This window comes from Vombatus ursinus, unplaced genomic scaffold (genome assembly GCF_900497805.2).
Source record: "Vombatus ursinus unplaced genomic scaffold, bare-nosed wombat genome assembly UNPS02014821.1, whole genome shotgun sequence".
In the NCBI taxonomy this organism is placed as follows: domain Eukaryota; kingdom Metazoa; phylum Chordata; class Mammalia; order Diprotodontia; family Vombatidae; genus Vombatus; species Vombatus ursinus.
Window position 1 is genome coordinate 12,792,283 of NW_020954599.1, and position 25,991 is coordinate 12,818,273.

At 37.3% G+C, this 25,991-nt stretch overlaps 1 protein-coding gene and 1 pseudogene across 2 annotated transcripts in view; both read right to left on the reverse strand.

The window, feature by feature from the left end:
* DKK2 (dickkopf WNT signaling pathway inhibitor 2) overlaps nt 1-25,991 on the reverse strand; it is a 143,346-nt gene that overhangs the window by 42,758 nt on the left and 74,597 nt on the right. The gene's annotated exons all lie outside the window — the stretch shown is intronic.
* Nucleotides 17,214-17,590, reverse strand: LOC114024500 (annotated as a pseudogene).

The following is a 25,991-nucleotide window of genomic DNA, read 5'->3' on the forward strand; positions in this document are numbered from 1 at the left end:
TGAGTTGAGAGTAATTGCCAGTAGGGGGATGTGGGTCAGTAGAGGCTCAAAAACCTTCTAGAGAGTTTTAAGGTGGGTTCTATAGGACAAAAATGAACTGGAGAAGGAAATGACAAACCACTTCCAATATCTTTGCCAAGAAAACGTCAAATGGGGTCAATGAAGAATCAGACACAACTGGACAACGGAACAGCAACACCAGATAGGACAATTGGGACTATTGATGAATGAATAGTGGTAAAATGGCTAATTCGTTTCTGACAATACAGAAAGATATCACGATGCCAGCTCAACAATCACAGCTGACATTTAAATAAAATTTAAGGCTTACAAAGTGCTTGATATGTTTTGGCATTCAATCCTTATCCTCTGAGGTATATTCTTTTTTTTTTTTCATTTTTTTTTTGAGGTATATTCTTAAACACATTTTTCAGATGAGGAAATTTAGGCTGGAAGAAGTTAAACAATTAGTCGATGGCCACAGAGCTGTGTCAGAAGCATCAATGGAATTTGGGGATCTCATGACTCTATTCTAGTGCATTTACAACTTTGCTCTATTATTTCAGTCGTGTCTGACTCTTTGTAACCCCAATTAGGGTATTCTTGACAGGGATACTGGAGGAGTTTGCCATTTCCTTTTCCAGCTCATTTGACAGATGAGGAAACTGAGGCAAACAGGGTTAAGTGACTTGCTTAGGGTCACATGGCTAGTAAGTCTCTGACACCAGTCTTCCTGACTCCAGTCTCAGCACTCTTTCCATTGGGCTACCATAAATAAATTTATTAGCTCTACTTAGAAAATTACTATAAAATAAAATGTATCATGTACTAATAGTATTATAACCTTCACACTGTCACACTTCACACATTACATTTCTAAACTAATTAAAAATCATACATAATCTAACAACTGAAACAGTTTTCTGTATTTCTAATTTTTCCATTTGTAGGAGAGAGTGAGTATCAGGCTAGTATCAAGTAGATGGGAGGATTAAAAGAAGGTTTGTTAAGGACTTTTTGAGTCCTAAGGGAAGCAGTTTATTGTATTTAAGGAACAGCCATTGTCTATAACTGGAAAAAACATTTACATGGAAAGGGGACATTTCCATCAATCATACTGATGTATTTTCTAAATGATACTGAACAGAAACACACTGATGTTTAAAACCACTTGTATTTGTCATGATATATACAAAACTTCCAGATCTGATTGCAGTAACATAATTTGACATTCTTGTTTCCAGTGAAAAGTTTCAGTAATTTACCCTTAATCAATTGAAAAACATATAAATCACTAATCCAAAGGGTATTTCTTCTGGAGAGTTGGGGGTGGGTAGAAAGACCTCCTTACAGTGAAGGCACCACAGCAGTCATATTTTTCCTACATTTGAATGTTCTAACATTGAAGAGACAGCCAATAATAGGAATAACAGTGGGTTGTGTGTGTTATGTGTTTGGGGTGAGGGTGGGGGTTCATGGAAAGCTTTGTGATCTCTTGAAAGGGTGTTAGACTTAGAATTAGGTACCCTTGGCTCTAGAGGTGCCACTGCAGGAAGAGGAACCGAAGTTTGGAGTCAGAGGGTCTGGTCTTGAATACCATTTCTTTTACCTATGATTAATATGATATTAGACAAGTCACTTAATCCCCATGGGCCTTAGTTTTCTGATCTGTAAAATGAGGGAGTAGATTAGATAATCTAGAGAAAGCTAGGTGGCATAGTAACTAGGGTGCTAGGAATGGAATCAGGATGATCTGAGCTCAAATCCATTTTAAGTCTACTCCATGGCCCTTTGTTTAATACAACATTGCTTTTATCTGTCATTGATCCTGGTTTAAACTTAATACAAACTGCCATTATTTTTTTGTCCCCAAGCAAGTCAGTTAAAAAAAAACCTGTGTTTGCCTCAGTTTCCTCTTTTGTAAAGAAGGGAAGATAATACTATTTACCTCTTAGTGTTGTTGTGAGGATAAATTGAGGTAATATTTGTAAAGCACTTTGTAAACATTCAGGTGCTGTGCAAATTTATTATTATTATTATTATTATTATTATTATTATTATTATCTTGTTCTTAATACTTCATGAGTCTCTAAAATGTACCAATATAGAGGAACTGGGTCTAGAGCAGGGTTTCTTAAACATTTTCAACTCATAACCCTTTTTTTCAATTTCAGCAGCATTCCTTCAAGTTGCATGGCCTGAGGGGATGTGCAGTGCAAAGTGCACATGCTTTGTGCTCAGAACCAAGGCTACAGCAAAGTTGCAAAATGCAACATGGACAAGTGCTGCCAGAAACACTGTGCATTCATTACGTGTTTGATTTTTAATTAATTTTTGGTCATTGTGCATTCAGACACCTTTTACTGTCGCCAAATTTTTCACAACCCATATGGGATCAAGACCCACAGTTTAAGAAGTGCTGTTCCTGAGAGTATGTTTGTATATCCCACCCAATTTGTAAGGAAGAAGAAATCTCAAAAACCCCTTTATTTGTAATACAGACACAATTCAAGATGTATAGTATGGCATTGTGAATAGGAAATTATGATTTTATAGAGTTAGAATATGCTCGTGCAGACACACACACACACACACACACACACATACAATCTAGTGTTGCCCTACTTAAGAGATTCATCCATGCATAAAGATGCCATTGCCAGGGAAAAGTCTTGAATCTGGATGAATTTTCATGAACTTTCTCCATGAGTTCTGAAAATGTTTGGTTGATCCTTAAAGTACTTAATTTTTCTAAACCTCAGTTTCCTCATCTGTAAAATAGGATTAATAATATCTGTAATACCTACCTCACCAGAATGTTATGAGGATTCAAAGAGATGTGTGTAAAGTGCCTAATAAGTTTTAAAGTACTCTATATATGCCAGCTATTATTGATAGCATATATCTTAATTACTTCTTTGCCAGATTTTCAACTCTTCTAATTGTCTCCTCCTTTTCCTATTTGTTGTGCCTATTTCTAGTTAACTATTTAAACAACAACAGCAACAATGACAAAGATCGTTTTTAAATGTCAAAATGTTCTGGTTACCTATTAATAAAGAAGAAACATTCCCTTTTATCCATTTCTTGCCTTTGATATATTTACAGAATGGTTTTCTACTTCCCTATGTCTTCTGTAAGTTGCAGCAAATTTCCTGTTTTAGCTAAGCTATTTCTTCATGTTTGTGCAAGGTAACCACTTTTTGTGGTATTCCCATTTGTGTTTCAACCCCTTGTTCAGTTCTTCCTTTAGGCAACCAGCTGTTAAGCCTAAAAACACCAGATGTTAGTGCTAGATTTAGAGATGCTGTTACTGGGGCAACCAGCTCTGTATGCCTGCCCTCACCATCATTCTGTTCCCTACTCTAAATGAGAGAACTGGACTTCGTCTTCTTCTGTGGAAATGAAACAGACCAAAACATATTTGTAACTCAAAACTTTTAAGCTAAAGGGGGAAAAAAAAACCCTATTTTGTGGGAGTTTTTATTTAGTCGTTCCCAAAAGCTAAATGCAAATTCTTGGCTGCTTTAGTTATCAAGATTTTATCTGTTATTGCAACAACAACATAACAACAAATTTATAATTTAATAAAGGTCCAGAGTAGATTGTGAAGGTTCTTACATAATGAGCCAGGTTAATCTACAAGCATTGTGTTAGAAGTTTTCTTAAGGGAGGGAAAGCAAAGACTAAAAGGAGATAATTCCTGCCCTCAAGGAGCTTGTATTCTATTTGAGCAAACCAATAGATTCACACAAAAGTAACCACAGAATAAATGCAAAAATAAATACACAATGATAAAAGAGGACACTAACAACAAGGAAAATGGGAAAGTCCTCTTGAAGGAAATGTTACTTGAGTTAAATCCCAAAGGGAAGTGAGCCGTCCACATAAAATGGGCACGTGAAAGTCTGTGCTAAAGAAAGGGAACCTTGGGCATAATGACCAAATTAGGAAGAGCTGTAGTTTTTGGTAGTCCATTGTTTCTGACACAAAATTGGCAGTGCTTCCTGAAATTTTCTACTTGGACTACTTAAAGACTCCATATTGGCAAAGAAGAGTAACTGGGGAGGATAGAAGAAGGGAGGAAGGCTATTATAAGCAGGCTTTCACAGCAGTATATTAAATTCTATTCTCCACTATGACATGATTTTGAAAAATGCCAATTTTATGTGCTAGAGAAGGCAATCACTTGGCAGTTTATATTGAGTTTAAGCCAGGATCAATAAGAGATGAAAGCGATGTTGCATTAGACAAAGGGCCATGAAGTAGACTTAAAAGTCCATTGGGACTGTGGTAGAAATGTTCCCGGACACCGAGCAAGGGGATTCCCTGTTATGGGGTATGACCTCATGAGCTCATAATTAATAACACTCCCCCACCCCCAAATTGAAGAGCCATGGGAAATAGTTCAGCTAAGTAATTTCTTAATTCCTCTCAATGGAAAAGTATTTTATTCACAAATCAAGGCATAATGGACCAAGTGAACTGTTCTAAGTTTCAATGTTAATTGTCTTAAATAAAAAAAAAATACTGTAGATTTCTAGGACTTAACTTTCTCCTCCAAAACGAACAATAGTGCTGGTTAACCTTGTGATCTTCCCTCCCTCTTCCCCAAAAGATGAAGGGAAAATAACTGTCTTTTATCTACTTTTCTGGGAACAGGTAGAATGGAGTTACTTCTCAAAATTTAAATGTTTATGGTAATATTCTTTTCAAGGAAGATAGCTAACATTGACAATATAATTTTGTGGGAAAACTTCCAATAACTATTTTCTTAAGACACCCTGATCTCAAAAAGAAAAATATCTTAGTCTAGATTCCCATCCTACCTCATGCAGTAGAGTAAGAGGGAGAGTAAGTCAACACATGTGCCTTACTAGGTATAATAAGGCATTATTGGGGCAAGCTCCATTTTTTTCTGTTTTGGAGGTTTTTGTTGACCTTCCTTTGGCCTTGGGCTGTCAATTCTGTTTATTCTCTTGGGTCCTCCTAACATAGCCCACATATGTATGTTATGCATTTACTCTTCCTTAATACTCTTTGAAATAACAGAATTCTCTGCCTTCCCCCACCTTTATGTAAGTTGAAAAAGCAAAAGAGAATTTAAGAAAATGTGTCTAATTATGTAGCATTCATCTTAGCTCTAGTCTCTTCCTCTCCCCAGCTCCAGTTGATAATTGATTTTTTCCCTACTTGTATATTCAGGGACCTTCAGACACCCAGAAAATACTGCTACAGAATGTCACATCATGCCTTTACAATGCCTAGAACCTTCAAGGCATCAGCCAAGGCCTTGAAAGATTCCCAGCTGCTAGTCCGATGCCCATTCTTTCCCCTGGCATGAGAACCAATAATGTTAAGCTTATTCTACTAGGTCTATGATATACTTTTATGAAGTTAAAATTGAGCAGTTAATCCTACAATAATTCCATTCTAATTTCATATGCATAGGCATACAATTTCTATAGTTGGCCCAGAGCTTCAAATATATGGGATCTTGAAAGATGGGTCCAAGGAGAGTAGGATGGTATCAGAATTCTTAGCATTTGCTTCCTCAGACCGGCCAAGACATCAACATACCACAGACTACAGTAACACATTTGGGAAAACATTTCTAACACTCATATAAACGTAAATGTTCAAATTAACCATGGTTTACATTTTTTTTTTTTTTACACCACAACTCGGGAAGGAAGAGTTTAGTTCTCACTGTTATCTTTCTCAGACAAGATTCTGCAATCTTGTATAATGGTGCATTCTCAACAAATGGAAATATCTATCCAAATTTCAAGTAAACCTGAGTGTACTAGATGGGTTGTAATCTCCATTTCTAAACACAAACAAATCAAATGGGAAAAAATATTCTTTCTAGTGGAGTGGTTCGCTAATGCCATAGCATTAAGGCAAACAACAAACTCTGAGATTAAGATTTTAAAAAATTGAGAATTTTGAAATCTCAGATTCAAGCTTTTAAATATAATTTAGTTGAATGCTAAAGTGAAAGTCCTCAATCTTAGGTAAAATAAACTTTTATCTATAAGCAGAGAGAATCCTTTGGAAGAATTGACTGTTGTTATTGTTGTTGTTATTGTTGTTTATCCTTTATTTTTTAAGAGGACCAATGACATCACAGGGTGAAGTTTTGACTCATAAGTGAATTGGCCTGGAAAGCAGTGGATGACATTGGCTTCTTTGATGTCTGACCAAGCTCTAAGTGCTCCACAGGACCTGCTTCAGCTGCCTTCATGGCCGTTGGAACAAATTGTTCTCATCTTCCCATTCTGGCAGGAGAAGTCTTCACATGCTTGGGGTAGATACCGCCCTAACTCACCAATGGGTTTGAGGCTTATTGGTTATCCTTAACTTGGCTTAACTCATCTACAATTTATTAAGGTGTGGCCACTGTACTGGCTACAGCTTGGAGCCAAGGTGACAGTTGAGTGCCAGGTAGACACCAAAGGTGGATGAGCAGCCCTAAAAAGGGTTCAGTAAGCTCTCACACCAAAGGTGCTAGTCCTCCTTGAACACCTTCATACACCCCAGAAGAGTTGGCAGTACTTTTCTGAACTGCTGATAATATGATATAGCAGAAAGAGCAGTAGCTCTTTATTCAGAGGATGTGGGTTCAAATGCTGTTCCTGACACTACCTAGGTGATCTTGGTAAGTTATTTAACTTTCACAGATCTCAGTTCCCTCATCTGCAAAATGAGGGTGTTAAACTAGATGGTCCCTTCCAGCTGTAGATCTGTGACTTTATTATCCTAAGTAAAAGAACCTGCATATATTCATGGATTCACATATAATTTGAGAGTTAAGAGGCCAAACCCAAAAGGGACCCCTAATATAGTATTTGACAAGTAGTCATGTAGCCTTTACTAGAGGGAGAAATGCCCTTGCTACCAGTTAAGACATCCCAATCCACTTTTGGACAACTCTAATTGTTAAGAAGCTTTTTCCTATCATCAAGTCTAAATGTGCCTTTTTGGAATGCTGGCAATTGTTGCTGATTCTATCTTTTGGGGCAAAGTGGAACTAATCTAATCCCTCTTCCTCGTGATGGTTCTTGAAATACTTGAGGTGAGCCATCAGACTCTTCCCCAAGTCATCTCTTCCCCAGATGAAACCTTTTGAATTCCTTCAAATGATCAGAATATATCTCACCACAGAGTGGATCTCACCCGATTTCTAGATCACATGATCCCAGAAAAAGAGCCGATGGGTGTCCCCTATTGCTGTATTAAGGATGTCACATAGAATGAGCTCAGTAGCTCCTAGGATAGGACTACTTTTCCTTTATCTTTCTTTAGAGATATACTAAGGGCTTGGTAACAAACCTTTAGCTCTTTAACTTCTGGGTCAACAAAGGATACTAATCCAAATTTCAATTGCAATATTCTCCAAGTAAACATCATATCTGAGATCACACCTACTTTAAGCCCTGGCTATACTTTGTGAAATTCACATTTATGCATAAGAAACCAGAATAGAGTTATGAATGCATTCCCTAGTTCATTTATTTCTCATCCCCAAAGAGCAAAACTTCATCATCGTTAATTTTTTTTTTTTAAAGAGCTAACATTTATATTACACTTCAAGATTTGGAAACAGCTTCCTATACATTATCTGCATGACAGCTATATTTTGAGGACCCAATATACAAAGTGTGAATTCTAGTTCCCTCAAACAGAATTTTGGAAATAAATACCTTACACCCCACTTCTATTATCTGAAAATAAATAGAACAAAAAACCCCAATCAATCAATAAGCATTGATTAAGTCTGTTCTATTTTCCATGTACCATGCTAGAAACCAGAGATACAAGGGCAAAAATGTAAAAATCCCTGCTCTCAAGGAGCCTACTGGTTGACAACTAACTTTTCTAACCATAGGGAGGTTTATCTGATTCTACCTTTCGATATGTTAATACAGCAAACTCCTTTTGTGACTGACATATCTAACTTTCCCTGTTTTTCTCATTAGTTCTATTTTTATAATCAGGAATATAGAGAAAAGTGGTAAAAAGGGGGAAAATACACCTAAAATAAAGAAATGTTCTCAACTTAATGCTTTTTTATTTTCTTCTTCTTTATAATCTGCATGTACTCTCTTCACTTTAAGAAGGAAATATGCCCAATGACTGTCTACAACTTTCTGAAGTCACCAGGGTATGCAATGATTTTATTGCTTGTGTGGGAAAATTTTCCAAGTGAGTAAAGAGGTTTCCCCAGTGAATTTGAATTCAAATATCCAGGGTCTCTACATTTCAAAAATTCATTATGTTAAGCTGTTTTTATGAGTGTCTGATTGTCTCTCATAAGTTTATGTTCCTGATTGATCTCTTTCTTCTTTCCCTGGGACTCTAAAATTTTTTTCGGGCTTTGATAGTAGTAAGAAAGGCTTGGTTTGCAATGGCTCAGTTCAAAGGTATTGCTCTTTTCCATTTCATGTAAATCTCTTAGTTGTTCTGGGAAGAACACTTCATTTTGCTTGCCTTTCCCTTCAAATGTTTGTTTAATGAGGATAAAGGGATTAAGTGTGCCTTAAACACAGAACTAAATTCCCAAATGTAATTTCATCTCAGAAAGAGGATATCTGACTATAGGAATCTTGAAGTATATCTATCTGGCAGATAATAGAAAATAATAATAATCTTTTTTTGTTTTTCCCAAGGAATTTTACTCCTGGGCTTCAGCGATCCTGAACAGGTGCCTTCATCTTCCTCACCCTTTTCAAAACACACATTTTTCCCTCAGTATTTTTATTCTCTGAGCTACTTTCTAAGGTTGGTTTCATTCCCCAAGGTGATCTTTGGGAAAATACTCATTAAAAATCTGCAGACCTTTGCATACTTAACATACCTGTTAAGTAAAGCAAGACCCTACCACATAGTTAAAGCAAAAAATGTAAGGACCAAAAAATGAAAACGTGGAATAGTTAAAACTAGTAAAAGTCCAACATCTGGCTGATCCTGACCTCAAAGTCTGTCAACTCTGTGAATGTATGTTTCTGTATCTGTATACACACATACAAACACACAGACTCCTACAAAGATAGAAAGTAGACTCAAGGATATCACATTGCCTGTAATGAATGCTGTAGGTCATATTATACTGGGCTTCTATGCATAATTACCACAAAGGTTTTGCTCAAATTGACCCATGAATTTGATAAAAAGAAAATTGTAATTCAACTAAAGATACATTGATTGGTTTTGTTTTTAAATATGAATTGATTTGTTGACAGATTGATTTGAGCAAAAAGATTAAACCAGTTGTGGGAAAAGGCCAAAGCTTTAGATATAGAAGCAGCCTCAGGGACAGAATTGAGTTTGTAAAGGGTGACCCACATAAAACTGGAGCCCATATAAAGCCAAACTACATTAAAGGATTGTGTTAAAGGACCACCCAGTATAATTTATGGCCTCAAATGTGAGGGAGTACTCACTACTGGTATCTAAATGCTTATGACTACAGTGAATAACCGCCCCCTCCCCCAATCCCCCAGTCTTGGGAATTGATTAATGCTTATGATATATTATCTAAATTTTCTCTTCCAGTTCAGTAGATCTTAACAATGCTAACTAGTTTAAAGAGAAGAAAACAATGGAATTACCAACTTCTATTTCCTCTATTTCCTTCTTTCCCACTGCTTTGTTCCTTCCATTGCCATATATCTGTTGTACTATAGGAAACTAATTTAATAACAAGCTGTAGTCATGGTCTGATGAGTGAATGCTATTGGACAAAGGGTCAATTTCCTTTGGAGAGGACTAAGAGACTCCATGATGAGTCTCACCAAACTAAAGAGGAATTCCTCAAATGAGACCCCCAAAGATCAAGGTTTTCTTCTCCTAGGAATCAATCTAGGCCTGAAACCAAAATGGGACACATGGAATCATTTACTGCCCACTTTAGAGAAGCCCAAGGGTCAGTTCGTTTGCCCCTTTCCTCCTGTTACTTACATTTCTTGTGCCCCCAAATAATATATGAAGTCACCTTGGTACAAAATCCCTGCACATGACTTTGGATCAATTGACCTTATACTTAAACACAGACGTGAGCTTGTGTGTATGTGTGTATGTATGTGTGTGTGTGTGAAATGTAAAAGTTGGGTATTTTTGTTGTAGTTCAGTTGTTTCAATCATGTCCAACTCTTTGTGACCCCATTTGGGATTTTCTAGGAAGGATACTGGAGTGTTTTGTCATTTCCCTCTCTAGTTCATTTTACAAAGGAGGAACTGAGACAAATAGGGTTAAGTGACTTGCCCAGGGTCACACAGCTAATAAGTGTCAGAGACCAGATTTGAACTCAGATATATGAGTCTTCCTGATTGCAGGCCCCACACTATATACACTGTGCCACCTAGCTCTTTTAGGTATAGCTATAGATATATGCGTGTGTATACATATATATGTATATATCCATCCATACATATATAGTTATATATGTGTATATATATATGAGTATAGATATGTTTGTATATATACACATAAGCATGTATGTGTGTGTATACACACACACACACACATATATGTATATATATAAACACATGCATATACATACATATATAGCTATAACTTTCCACTAAACTCTTAACTATTCAGTGTACAGATTGTGGTATTTCCAGATACCTTGTTTTGATTCTTTCAGAGACTTGACCATTTCATACACCGATAGCACTTCAATTGGAGGATGAAAAAATAGGAAAAAAAATAAACTAAAATTCAACCATTTAAATGTTTATCAACAACTCTGAAAAAGTAGAGAAGACTTGTCATTAAAATGACATTTTAGATCACCCCACTTTAACCTTCCCTGTTGCCCCTCCTCTCATTACCAGAGCTCCTCAAAGATTGGTTCCACTTTGAGTTCTCTTCTGAAGCTAGGATTTTTAACCTCATTAAAACATTCCAAAAAATGGGTTTCCATCTTGTTGACAAGCCTACTAATGTTGTGGGTTTTTCTTTTTTAGTTCTTCAGAGTTGGAAAAAAATTCTTAATGTTTAATTATAGTAACCATGTTTTTAACATCATTGTAACATTAATTTTTTTCATAAATTTTCAATCATGTTAAAAAAACTTTTAAGATTAGGCCATCATGTTAATAAAGTAGGATTCCATTCAAACAGATCCGTTTGTCTTCAAGGCAATAAATCTTCAATTATTTTATACTTGTGAAGGAATTGCAAGCCCCAAGAACTCTGTAGCCACCAACAGACTGCGCTAAAATCTTTATAACTCAGTCATCTTCCTGGAGAGGACTTCCTGGTTTATACTTAGAGTCACAGACCTATGTTGGGATAAACAAACAAACAAACAAACAAAAACTCTCTTTCATGTGTTTCTTATGCAGTAAAAATGTAGCTGTAACTCTTCGCAAATTGTAAATTGCTAAACCCACTGCACATATTTCTAGGTGTATATAAAACATATTCCATGATATTTTTCTTTTGTATAAAATTCTCATATAAAGTATTACTACTGTAACATCTCAAAGTCAGAGAGACCAGCCTCATGGAGTGAATGTTTCACTATCTGTGTGGTTAAGGAGGGAAGAGAAGAGTAGCACGATAGCTATTTCTAGGAGAGGCAGCCTAAGGATAGGGACAGGTACTGGGCTTGGACTTTCATTGGGAAAGGGAACTCCAGAATGAGGAAACTTCCTCTACTAATACAGATTAACACCTTCTCTGCACTTTAGAATCTTAGAATCTTGCTTAGATCATTGAGAAATTAAGGGACTTGCCCAGACACTGGTCAGACAGCCAGTGTATGTCAACAGTAGGACTTGAAGCCAGCACGATATGGTAGAAAAGCACTAGCTCTGGAGTCAGAGAACCTGAATTCAGATTCTGCCACTAGCATCTTGGACAAGTTACTTAGTCTCTCTGGGCCTCAATTTCCTTTTCTGTAAAATGAAAAGGTTGGATTAGATGGCTTCTGAGGTCTCTTCCAGCATTTTATCTATGATCTCATGATCCTTTAAAGTCTCCAAAGGGCTTTCATGTGGAAGAGGGTAACTTTGTTTAGCTTGGCCCTAGAGCAGACGTTCTTGACCTGGAATCTGGGAACATGTCTTTTTAATGTTTTAGCAATTGTATTTTGACATAATTAGTTTCTTTTGTAATCCCAGGCATCTCATTTTATGCATTTTAAAACAGTATTCTGAGAAGGGTTATATAGGCTTCACCATGCTGCCAGCAGGCCTGAAACACCAACACTAAGACTCTGCAGTCTAAATATCTGATCCTTGACCAGACTCCAAAGGCATCCATCGTATCACAGACACACACAATGTTTAAAAAAACTCTTGTCCCGCCCTCCAGGTAAGAAGTGGAAACAGTGAATGAAAGTTGCAAGGAGGCAGGTTTTGGCTCATTGTAAGGAAAAGCTTTCTAATAATTAGAACTATTCCAAAGATAGAATGGGTCAGGAGGTGCAGGGTTCCTCTCCATTAAATGTCTACAAACGAAGCCTAGATGGTCACTAAGGTGGCAGTGTTGTAGGAGGAAGGGGGACACTCTTATACATGTATGGGTTGAACTAGTTAACTCTGAGATTTTGTGATTCTATGAAAAGGCAGAGCCTGGAAAATTAAATTCACAAATGGCCCCTAAACTTCAGTGAGTTGAAAGCCTCAATTTCTTCTTAAATTATAGAGCCATGATGCTGACAACATAGCCAGAAGGGATGCTTTGTGTATCCTCAGGGCTCTTCTCTCCCACTCTTACCTTCTGGAAAAGGCAATGAATGTTGGTCAAAAGATAGGGAGTAAGAATGAGAAGGGCTGTGAAAATCCAAACTGAATTCAGGTTCTTTATAATTAAGATGTGATTTTTACTCAAAAGTTATAGGGGAGATGGTGATTTTGTTGGTCAGGTACATGAAGGGGCCAAGAAGAAGGGAAGTTTCAAAGGAAAAAAAGAGATTTTTAGTTTAATTCATTCATAATTTCAAATCCAATAAAAGGAAAAGAAAAGGTTTATCCATTTCCTCCTTCCATACCCTCCCCCCTTCCTTCCAACTTTCCTAATTTGCCCCCTTCCCATTTTGTTTCTGTGTTACAAATTTTCTCTTTTTTGTCATTTACATTTTCTAATGCCACACAGTGGACAAAAACATACCAAATGTTTGTTATTGGAGGGGAGTTATATTTATAGCATGAATATTTATTGTTCTTAGGAACCTCTAGCATTAACCATTGGGTTTTGAATTTCAACTGTTCATCACTGGAGTTCTTAAAAAGTAATTGTAGAAAGCTCTCAGGATTAGTTTATCTGAGAACAGTAAAACCAAAAATCATATGGATCTTCTTGAATAAAAAGCAATTAAATTCTCGTAAAGAAGCAACCTTTCCTAGTGCATACAGAGTTGGTATCAAAGTCAGAAAGTTCTGAACTCATGTCTTGTTTCTTAGGTATGCTGGCTGGGTCACTTTGAGCAAGTCACTTAGAATCTCAGTGCTCTGGGCAACTATCTAAGACATTAGAGTACTGGGAAAGTGCCAACCTAAATTGGTAGAGAGGATTTCCTTACCAGCAACTCCTTGTACCAATGAAATCACAAGTAGGTTCTTATCCTTAAAACCTTCTGCAATCATTAAGAGCATTTAATACATGCTGCCTAATTTATGGTTGATCTTGTCATAATTCTTTCAACTTTCCTCTTAAACTTATAAATTCCCAGGGGAATAGGGATATCCTTGAGATAGTTGAGGTTCAATAGAATTCATAAACAATATGAAAATTCACTTTGGAAAATACAGATGAAGGTAGCTAGATGGCTAAGTGGATAGAGCATTGGCCCTGGAGCCAGGAGGACCTGAGTTCAAATCCAGCCTCAAACACTTGACACTTACCTAGCTGTGTGACCCTGGGCAAGTCACTTAAACCCATTGCCTAGCCAAAAAAAATATATATATATAGATGCTGATTTTATTGCTATGCACATACGAAGGACAGTATGATTCAGGACAAAGAGGTATGGACCTAGTATCTTTAGTTTAATTAAGTTTTCACTATGGTACTGCTAGTTATGTAACCACTACATAATGTAGTTCCTGAGCTGGTTGGCTCTAGGTTGTTTTTGGGAAAGTGTTATATAAACCTGTAAGTCCTTTATTATGTTCATGATCACCATCACCATCATCATTATCATTATCATTATTATTGTTCACTTTATCATAGGATTTTATATAATTCTTTCATATGTTTGGATGGCATGATATAGTGGAAAGAGCACTGCCATGTCGTAGGGACAGCTAAGTAGCACAATGGAAAGACCGCTGGACTTGGAGTCAGGAAGATCTGAATTCAAACCCAGCCTCAGATAGTTACTAGCTGCATGACCCTGGGCAAGTAACTTAATCTCTATTTGTCTCAGTTTTCTCATCTGTAAAAATGGGGTCAATCATTGCATCTACCTTCCAGAGTCTTTATGACGATTGAATAAGATGATATTTGTAAAGCTCTTAACACGTTTGGCACATAGAGGTGCTATACATATTTTGGCTATTTTTTGTGCTACCTGACACAACCTTGGGCAAGTCAATTAACTCTTCTTTATCTGTAAATGAGGAGTAAAATAATGTTTCTGCTGCCTATTTTACTGGGCTGCCAAAAGGACAAAATGAGATGTTGTATGTAAAATGTTTTGTAACTATTTGGTTCTCTAGAAATGAGAGATCAAAGGACCATGCATAGATCTAAAGGGGAAAGGGAACTAAGAGGTCCACCTTCATCTCAGTTGCAGAGATGAAAAAAGCAAGATCCATACAGATGAAGTTAGTTGCCCAAGGTCACATGGTATGTGTCAGAGTTACTATGTTGTTCTTATTGTAGTTAAAGTAAACACTTACCAAAATGAAATTTGTAACTTTTGGCAAATCATTTCATCTATCTGGGTCTCATTTCTCCTCAACAGAGAGAGAGAGAGAGAGAAAGAGAGACAGAGACAGAGAGACAGAGACAGAGACAGTGACAGAGAGAGACAGAGACAGAGAGACAGAGACAGAGAGAGACAGAGAGAGAGACAGAAAGAGAGAGGGAGAGAGAGAGAGAGAACAGGGCTGTGTAACTTTAAAATAATAACTGCTTTGATCTTTTTGGAAGTTGGTGGGCTCTAAATCCAAAACTTAAAAAATAGAAAATAGATGAGGTATAAAGTCAAGGCTGATTAAGTGGTGGATTATGATTAGGAGGTAATATAAGCAATCTGATCCAACAACTTGGCAAAGACCAATAATTGAGCATGCTGACTCCAGTAACAAACTGACATCTATGACATAACCCTCCTCCTGCTGAACTACATAGTGATCAAAGTTATTTATTTTGTGATCACGTGCTACATAAATAATGATTTTTTAAAAAAGAATGAATGCAAGCCCTTTGTTCCTTCAGATACCTTTCACATATGGATGCACTGGATTACATATGGGAAGAGATGTTAGACACTAAAAATTTTACATGACATATTGTAATCCCTATGTACAAAATCTGTAATTGTACCCAAAACTGGTTAATTTCTATGGGTTTTCTTATTACCATTTGGCTCCTCAACCCTTCTAAACTTTCAACCGTTCTAATTTTCTTAAGAAAGGACTTATGTTTTTATTTAACTCTCATCTGTTAGGAAGCAAACTAAACCTCTTGACCATTGTTAGCAACGGTCGTGCTGAGGATGGCATGTCGTAAAACCCCTTTTCATTCTTACATCCAAGAATAGGCATCTTAATAAGGAGCCTGGAAAATGAAATCCTTAGTAGAAAGTCCTAGAAATCCTTCAAACCTCATTTATAGGTCTGTGTGCATTTTGTTTATAATAAAATGCAAGTAGAAAAATGATCATAATTAAAAAGTTATTTTTGAAAGACTGCTGTCATTATCAACGTGAATGTGCAAAGCACATGGGTCATTTTTTTCAGGAGGAGCTATATATTTTATTTCCTTGTAAGCCTTGAGACCACCAGCAGGGAGATGGAGGACTGACAGTCAAATCCCAGCAGAGATAGGGGGAGAGGGGAGTAGTGCTATTCTCAGTATTCCCCTATCTATTGAAATTATTGGCAAACTCCTAAAGAGAGAGGTGGAACAGAATCAATAATCTCAAATGTTTTATGTCATTGAGAGGCAAACATTTATACTCACTCCAACCTTTACTCATATTGCCTCAAAATAATTATTATTCCTATTCTATGGAAAAGGATACTAAATGAAAAAAGAAGAGACAAGCCCATTGCTTGGGTCAGATAGGGTAGCTCCCATTGAAAACAAAGAGTGCATCTACTCAACTCCTATTTCATTTCAACCTTCTCTGTCCCTATTTCTTTCCTTGCTCTACAGAAGAGGAGACTGCTATAGAAAGAAAGTACTGGTCTGTTGCTTAAGTCAGACTGGGTAGGACTAACAGAAAATGGAGAGAAAATGGGTTTATTCATCTCCTATTTGATTTGTCTTCTTTGTTTGTCCATATATCTCGACTAAAAAGATAGCACTATTATGGTCCCTAACATAGGACAGCCTGAGACTGCAACAGTACTAAAGCTGATCAGATGTCCTTACTAAGTCAGGCACCAATATGGAAGCACTGAGAGCACAGGACCACCATGCTGCTTAAGATGTGCCAAACAAGCACAGGTCTTAAACAGATCAAGTCAAAATTTCCATGATGATCAGTGGCTGCTGTGTTTCCGGCATGGGCATGCTAAAGAGTCCCAGTCTCAAAACAAAACAAAACATTAACAACAGAGGGAATAGAGGAGGAGATTGCAAGAGCTGTGAATTAGTTCAAGTTTAATTAACAGTTCTAAATTAGCTCAAGGCTTTTAGCCCAGGCAAGTGACACTTGAGGCTACTGGAACTGATACCCTAGGGCACTCTTGTGGAAGGACATAGGTTCAAGAAGATTAGAAATAAGCTGATGCTTGCTTTTTAAAAAGGCGAAAACATTAGATCCCATGAACTATAAACTGATGATCCTGACATCAGTCCCTAGCAAAGTTCTAAGACTGATTATCAAATACATGATTTGTGAATTCTTAGGAAAAATGTGACCGCCAGTTGCCGGCATCTTGACCAGGTGAATCCCATTTTCTTTTTTAATATAGCTGCTATCATTAGGAGGATTGATTTTTTTTTTTTTTTTACAGAAAAGATATCTATTACGGAGATATAAATAATTCACACTGAGGCAGAGATAGGCAGGGATAGAAGGTCACGTTTTGGGCTGCTGGCCTCTCTCACACTCATTCTGGGCCTGAATTTTGAGCTCTTCACCTAGCCGTTCCTTAGCTCACACCACCTTTGACTGCAGGTAGAAAAGCCATCCACAGATTTATCATTTACCTTAAATAAATGATCAAAGTTCTTTTGGATTTCCTCTTGGCTCAGCTTGGAGACATTGAGGATCTGCTGGGCTTCCTGAAGGCTAAGTCCAGAAAGGTTAGATGCAGCTGCAGACTGATGACTGGCTCACCCACGAGCATCTGCTGCTGCCTAGCTGGCTGCAAATTCCTGCCGGAGTGCCTGGGTGAAGGCCCTTCCAACCACCTGCACCCCCATCATGATGATCTGAGCTAGGTATTTGGCCATGGTGGCAGGACTCGGCCTTTGGGGCTTCGGCAGCCTGGGCTGAAGGGTGGCAGGTCAGAGGTCAAAGAGGAGGAGAAGCTCCCGCGCCCCGACCAGGAGGAATGAAATTTAAGCCTACCTTGAAGGAGCAAGCTGAGTCAATTGAAGCAGTGCATTTTTTTAAATCCATAAGGCAGAGAAAATAGAGACAGGATACTTATTTCAAAGTAAAATGATAATAAAACATTGAATTAGTCAATACACTTGGTCCTCCTAAGGCTAGATTGTATTGGTAGATCAAAGAAATGTTGTCAACCTACATTCATGATATTATAATATTATGATGGATGAGTCCAAGAAATATAGGCTGGATGGTAATACAGTAAGTTGGATTCATCACTGGTTGAACAACCACAGCCAAAAAATGCTGATTAATAATAGATTGGATGGAAGTTTTCAATGATGCAGCCCAAGACTTTCCACTCAACTTTGTCCTGTTCAATATTATCATTAATCACTTGGGTGAAGAGACTTGGCCTCAAATTCATTGGCTAACAAAATCAGGATCCAAAAATATAGGCTAGAATAATACGGTGAAGCTAACATGCCAAAATCTAATAGGGCCAAATGTGAAGTCACAGATTTTAATTTCAAAATAGCCAACTGCAAAATAATAGAACAGAGGAGACAGAATTGGACCGTAGTTTATTTGGGATGGGGAACTGTGACAGTTTAGCTAACTGCAAACTCGTGGCTGTCAAAATATCATTGTATTCTTAGGATGTATTGTGTGTAGAGCAAATGAAGCGCTACTACCAAATGGTTAGATCAAATCTGGGTCATACATTTTTGGCCACCACATTTTGAGAGTCATGTTGATAAGCAGGAACACACTCAGAAGTGAGCCCCAAGGATGGAGACAGGACTTAAGACTCTACTACATGAAAGAAGAGTTTTAATCAGCTTTGGACACTTAACCTAGAGAAGAGCATTGAGGATGGGAAGGATGATGGCTTCCATCAAATAGTTAAAGGGCAGTCAGCAAGAAGTATTAGAATTATTCTTTATGTCACCATTTTCCATGATAGAAGGAAATTATTTGTTGTTAAGTTGTTTTAGTTGTGTGCTATTCTCCATGACTTCATTTGGGGTTTTCTTGGCAGATACTGGAATGGTTTGCCATTTCCTTCTCCAGTTCATTTTACAGACTGAGGCAAATGGGGTTAAGTGACTTGCCCAGAATTACACAGTTAGTAAGTATCTGGGGCTGGATTTGAACTCAGGAAGACTCATCTTCTTGACTTCAGGCCTAGCATTCTATCCACTGTGCCACCTAGCTGCCCCATGGAAATTATAGGATGACACAATATTACGTGATTCAAGGAAGACTATAAAAGCCATTTAAGCAGTCTCCAAATAGAATGGGCTGCCTGGTAAGATAGTGAACTTGACATCTGAAGTTCAGTGTCTCCCTGTTAGATGTGTCGCAGAGGGAATGAATGCATCACGTGGTAAATTAAATGAAGTGTCTTCCAAAGTCCCTTCAAAACTTCAAATTCTTTGGGAAAAATATTGGTATAAATATGGGTAGAGGCTCTGTCCTTTTCTATATCTAAGATCCATGGACTTCTCAGGAAATATCCTACAATATAGAAAGTTCCCCTTCCCCATGCAACCCAGTTTAAGGTTACTATGCTCTGTCTGTGTGTAATGTAACAATCCTCCTTTTCCCATTCCACAATAGCAATCAGATAATAACTGATATTTATACAGCATGTTAAGGTTTGATATATACCTATACATACTAACTCATTTCATCCTTCCTTCCTTTATTCATTCATTCATCGCCCTAACAAGGATTCAAAGTCTGAGGCTCTAAGTAATGATGGCCCATGTTATCGTTAGGCCTTTCCACAAAATGCTTCACAAAAGAGTTTTCCTTATAGCTGAAACTCCAGATGCTCTTTATACACAGCCAAGCATTCTGTTTTATTCTACTGCATTGGCACACAATCTACTCTAATGAGTTACTCCCTCTTTCTTTTATTGATGCTTCTCAGGATGACTGAGATGCTAAACACCTAAGAAGTCTGAACAACAGGGGAGGCCATGTGGCACAGTGTAGCACAGCCCAGGCTCTAGTGTCAGAGGACCTGGGTTCCAATCCTGCCTTAGATGCTACCCATGTGACCCTATGCAAAGTAATGCAAAGCCCGAAGCATTTATTGAGTGTTTACTATATGCCAGGCACCTTGCTAAGGATACAAACACATGAAAAAAAGAAAGACAGTTCCTGCCCTCAAAGGAGCTTAACCTCTAGTGTTGTTTAGTCATTTAGTTGTGTCTGACTCTTCGTGACCCCATTTGGGGCTTTCTTAGCAAAGATACTAGAGTGGTTTGACATTTACTTCTTCAGATCATTTTACAGATGAGGAACTGAGACAAGCAGGATTAAGTGACTTGTCCAGGGTCACACAGCTAGTAAATGTTTGAGGTCGGATTTGAACTCAACATGAGTCTTCCTGACTCCAAGCTCAGTGCTCTATGCACTATGGCGCCACGTAGCGCCCTACCCTCTAGTAAGGGAAGACTATATATACAACAGGGACTTGAAAAGAGAGGAGCAGAATTCTTTCCTTTAAGTTCTCTTGGTGTCATAAGTATTGCCTTGGAAAGCTGCGTGATCTGGACTGTATTAAATAATTTGGGGTAATGGATGGGCTTTGTAACTAACTCCCCAACTGATTTGAAAATGTCAAAAGGTCTTCATTCAGCAGACATTTCTTTTCCCTGAACTGAAAATCACGCTACATTCCTTCCACTCATAGAATCATAGAATTCTAGCTTTAGAGCTAGAAGAGACTTCAGAAACCACCAACTCCAGCACCCTCCTTTCATAGTTGAGGACACTGAAGTGCAGAAGGATTAAGTTTATTTTCTCAAGGTAACACAGCTAGAATCTGAATCAGAATTTGAACCCAGACATCCTGATTATCCACTGTTCCATACTGCCTTTATATGGTGTAATGTGGGTTCTATGTCCATATTAGTCTCAGGATACATTAGCTTGATCTAGGAAAACCAACAAGGCTTATAATAATGCTAATAATTATAACTAGCATGTATGTAATACTTAACAATTTACAGCGCTCTTTACATATTATTAAGATTAAGCAATCATCTTAGGGCAGAGCTGCTCAAACAGTCCCGTTGGTGCTTATATATGCTTCTTTACATTTATTTTATAGTGCCCTTTAATATTTTTTCATTTTCCTTGATCGAAAACAATATTCTTCATTTGCTAAATAAGTAGCTGCCTCTTTTATCCCAGATCTCTTGGCTGCTAATCAATGTTTCATTATAAAGGCTTATTCCTTTATTCTTGGCACTGTATCAGTGAAAGCATTTTATTGCAGAGTATTTTGGAGTAAATACACATTAAGGATTTGGGGAGGCTGAGGAAGGATGGTTCAGTTATTAGCCTCCTAATTGTATTTTTCACTTCTTTAAGAAAAGCTGAATATAGCAATCTGACACATTTTTGACATGTATCCAATGTGATGACCAGAATATGATTTATTATTTTATTATTACTTTTTATTTTTATTTTATTATTACTAATTAGTAGATCCAGAGACCCAAGGACCACAATCTAGAAATTGAGTTCTATTTTTGGTAGCTGACATTTTCCAGGATCACTTTAAGAAAAGCCATATAGGGGGGTAGCTAGGTGGTGCAGCGAATAAAGCACTGGCCCTGAAGTCAGGAGGACCTGAATTCAAATTCGGCCTCAGCCACATAACACTCACTAACTATGTGACTCTTGTTGAGCCACTTAACCCCAATTTCCTCACCAGAAAGAAAAAGCAAGATAGTGATACCTGTATATGAGAGATTTTTTGAAATACGCTCTCCAATTACATGCGTTCCCAGAAATGAAAAAGTTAACTCCTACATATCCATTCCTATTCAAACTAAAAGGCTATGTTCCTTTTTTATCAATAGGCTCACAGGACTGAGAGACATGAATGGCACCTAGTCCAATCCATCATTTTCAGATGATAAAACTGAAGCCCATTCAGGGTAAACAACTCCAAGTGACTTGGAACAGAAATAAGTAGATGAAATAGAAAATGACCTCAATAACTCTGATTCTCAATACAGAATTTTCCATCCTATGTGCCACTGATTCTCTCAATCTGAACTTTTCAATAAGTTTTCTAGACTCCTTGTAATAATAGTCAATTAATCAGAAATATTGATTGAGCACTGACTATTTGGAGCCTGCTAGGTGCTTCAGGGAGAATACATACACTTTGTTCTGAATTATAACGTAGTTTTTCTTCTCAAAATTAAATTTGCATTCATTTCCCCAAATTAATCTATGATATTACCAAAATGCAGCTGTTGGCATCAATTTTTTTTCATAGCATCTTCTCTTACAGCCTCTCCTCTTAACAATTCCGTGAAGTAAATAGAAATATTATGATCCCAATTTAGTGAATAGATGAGATGGTAAAGTCACACTGAGTCAGAGACCAAGCTCGAATTTGTGCCTCGGTCTCTCAACTCCTAGTACATTGCTCTTTTCCACTGGGGCATATTGTTTCCCATCCCCAGAATAATTTCCTTCCATATAGACAAGTAGAAGGTTCTATCATATAATAGTCTTAAGCAGGAATCATTTGAAAAACTCTAAAACTGTATTTTAAAAACAAAATTCTTCTCCAAATGAATTAGCCCTAAATAGATTATTTAATATTTTATAGGATTAGAGATAGTAGAGTGACTACCTATGCAAAGCCATGCTTTATTTTGGATTTAATCGCTGCTGGGATTTGATAACTGAGGGAAACAATCAGCAAAATAGTCAACTATATCTTGTAAATAGGTTACCCCGTGGTAAATTACATACTCTGCCTTTTCTAAGAATGAGCCCCACATCTTAACAGGATGATGGTGCTGAATATATCCAAAGTCATGAAGACTTGCACACGCTTGGGATCTGCTCTGCTGGGTGTATATATTGTACAAAGTAGATGTTACTGTATACCCAGCTTCACTACTGACTTACTTGGACTTGTACTTAATGCGCAGACTCATCTTCTTAAATTGCTTCTTCCTTCTTTTTACATATAGATTCTCACTGGCTTTTTGAATGCATAGTTTAACCACATAAGACCTTTGCAATATGCGATAAATTGATCACAAAAGGAAAGATTGCCAACAACTAGTCACTATAAATGGTTTTCTATGAGTGAGTCTTAACTCACTCATTTCCTGAAAATACTTATCTTCACATTCTTAGACCATACTTTTGGAGGCATCTTGATAATGTCTAGAGATGATTTACGTTGCAGAAAACTGTTTCTTCATAGGATACTCTAAAGATTAATGTAATTGCAACTATCTGAAGTGAATTGAATGAGGTTAATCAAATAAAAATTTGATATTAGCAGGAGAGTCATTGTTCTGCAACATCCAACAACAGATCTTAAAAATACATTAATGACCTCTCCCCCCAACAGATTGTAGATTTAAATCTTGGCCCTATATCTATTTGACCAACTACTATTAATTTTAACTAAGAGTATCAAATTGGATGTGCTAGTATATATATATATATATATATAATATATATACATACACACACACACACACACATATATATATGTATATATATACATATACATACACATATATGGCAATTGGGGTTAAGTGACTTGCCCAAGGCCACAGAGTTAGTAAGTGTCTCAGGTCAGATTTGAACTCAGGTCCTCCTGACTCCAGAACACATGCTATACCCATTTTTTATGCTGTTATATTTTAAAGTTTTTCATTTAAAAGTTTTATATTGAAAAATCAGTTCATTTAAAAATAGATCATTTGGATTTGGGGGATGGTGACATTTAATGAGCCATTTCTAGCTTTTTTCATACAAGCATAAGCCCATAGAATATCTGCTTATTATATGCTTCGTTTTTTTTTCTTGCTTCCCCAGCACTTACCAGTGCTTAACATTTTATAAATGCTTCTTAAATTAAAAAAAATGAATGAATATTGAATTTAAGTTCTACCAAAAAATGACATTTCACAAATATAGCTCATGATAATCTTTGATCAAAGTTCATGATCTGATCAATTATTGACAACCAGTAAATTTCAGAGATTATTTTTAAACACTCAGAAGAACCAAATAACCTGATGAAAAGTGAAACTTTTAATCAACCTGATTTTCCCCTCCCCCATATTAACAAACAATCAGTTCAACAGTAATATTCCCCCAAAATCTGTGAGTTTATCACTGAATTGTTTGAGGCTTTGCGGAAACAAAAACAGTTGAGTAAAATTAAGATGTAGAACAAATGTCCAGGTGCCATGTAAGTAAACCCTGTGTTTTTTCAATCGCAGAGTTCATGTCTCTCAATTAGGAGATTGTTAAGTGGTCCAGTAGATAGAATCTCAGAAAGACTGAATTCGAAGCCTGCCTCAAAGACTTACTATCTGTGTGACCATTCATCCTTGACCAACCTCAATGTTCTCATCTGGAGAATAAGAGATAATGATGGGGATAATGATGGCCTCTGCTTCCCAAGGTTGCTGTGAGGATAAAACAAGGTATCATGGGTACTGTGGTTTGTAGAGGCCTTCTTTACTTTCTCCCAATACCACGAAGGTGCACTAATGGAGCACTTTAGCTATTCTCCTGCCATCCCTCATTTTCAACCCTTCTTCCTTTCTTTCTTACAATGGTTTGAGGACATCTTTTACTCTTATTCTTCTTTGGAGTTTTTTGTTGATTATATGGTGCAGCCTTCCACAATCTCTCTCTTTCAGATGTTTGCTTACTAAGCTACTTTCTGGGCTCTTTCAGCATCCTTATTTTAGCAATTAATTTACAATGGTTTAATATCCAGATGAAATTAGTATAGTGGGTGTCCATGTCATTTCTGTTGCCTGTTTCCCATTTTTTATTTTCCAGTAGCTTGCTTGAATATCTCAGGGCCAAATCTTCTTAATTTGTACACCAAAGCTTTCTTTACATATGCCTAACTCAACCTCAGTGAAGCTTCTACTCATTGTTTCTGGATTTTTCATCTGAAACCAGCAGAATAAGTCTAATCTCTTTTCCACTTAACAGCCCTTCAGATGCTGAAAACAGTTATCATGCTTTGAGGGTCTGTTCACCTGATCCCAACCTGGTACAGTCTCCACTGTAGTCACCATCTTGATTATCTTCCAATGAACTTGGGCCAAGCTGTCATTGGGCTTCCCAAAGCACGGTGCTCACGCCTAGGCAATGATCTCCTTTATTCTAGATCCTACACATTTCTCAATAAAATTTAGGATAGAAATGGCCCTTTGGGCTTTCATATCACTTTAGGACACTTAAGAAGCTTGCAGATCACTAATTTTTTTTTAATATTTTTCACACAAAGAATTGATTGATTGGCTATGCTTTGCCCATTCTGTTCTTGTGAAGTTGATTTTGTTCCAGTCATGTATAGGCCTTTACATTAATCTCTATTAAATCCCATCTAATTAGAGTTGACCAATTCTTCTGTTTGTTGTCAACATGTGTTATATCCCATCATCCAATATCTTTTTTATACATCTCAGCATCACATAATCTACAAATCTGATAAGCATCCCTTCTATGCTTTTATTCAAGTCATGATAAAATTCTTAAGTAATACCAGACCAAGTCCCTGAAGGACTGCACTAGAGTCCTTCTTAAAAGTCCTACTTGTGCCTCACACAAATCTCCATCTCCTGTCTCTCCGCCATTGTACCGGCATTAGCCCGTGCCTAGAATGCTCTCCCACCTCAGCTTGATCCTCGGCTTCTTACCGAACCTGCCTAAATGTATTGTTCTCTAGACCAGAGGTGGCACAGTGGATAGAGAACTGGGCCTGGAATCAGGGGAACTTGAGTTCAAATCTAACCTCGGACTCTTACTAGCTGTGTGACCTTGGGCAAGTCATTTAACTGTGCTTGCCTCATTTTCCTCATCTGTAAAATGAGCTGGAGAAGAAAATGGCAAACCACTTCAGTATCTTTGCCAAGAAAATCTCAAATGGGGTCACAGAAAGTCGGATATGACTGAAAAGATTCAACAGTAACAACTAGACCCGAAGTGTTTGCAGCTAGAAATGTAATTGGGAAACATTTAACAAAATAAATAAAACTATGATAGAACATAGATAATATTTACATGTGATTTCCATATCTTATTCAACAAACCCCATTGGCTCCCTATTACCTCTATGATCCAGTATTAATCCCTCTTTTTATCATTCAGTATTCTTCACAACCTGGCCCTTTGCTACCTTTCCATTCTTTTTAAACATTTCTACCTTCCATACTGGCAGCCATATTGTCCTGCTTGTTGCGCCTCACACAAATCTCCATGTCCTATCTT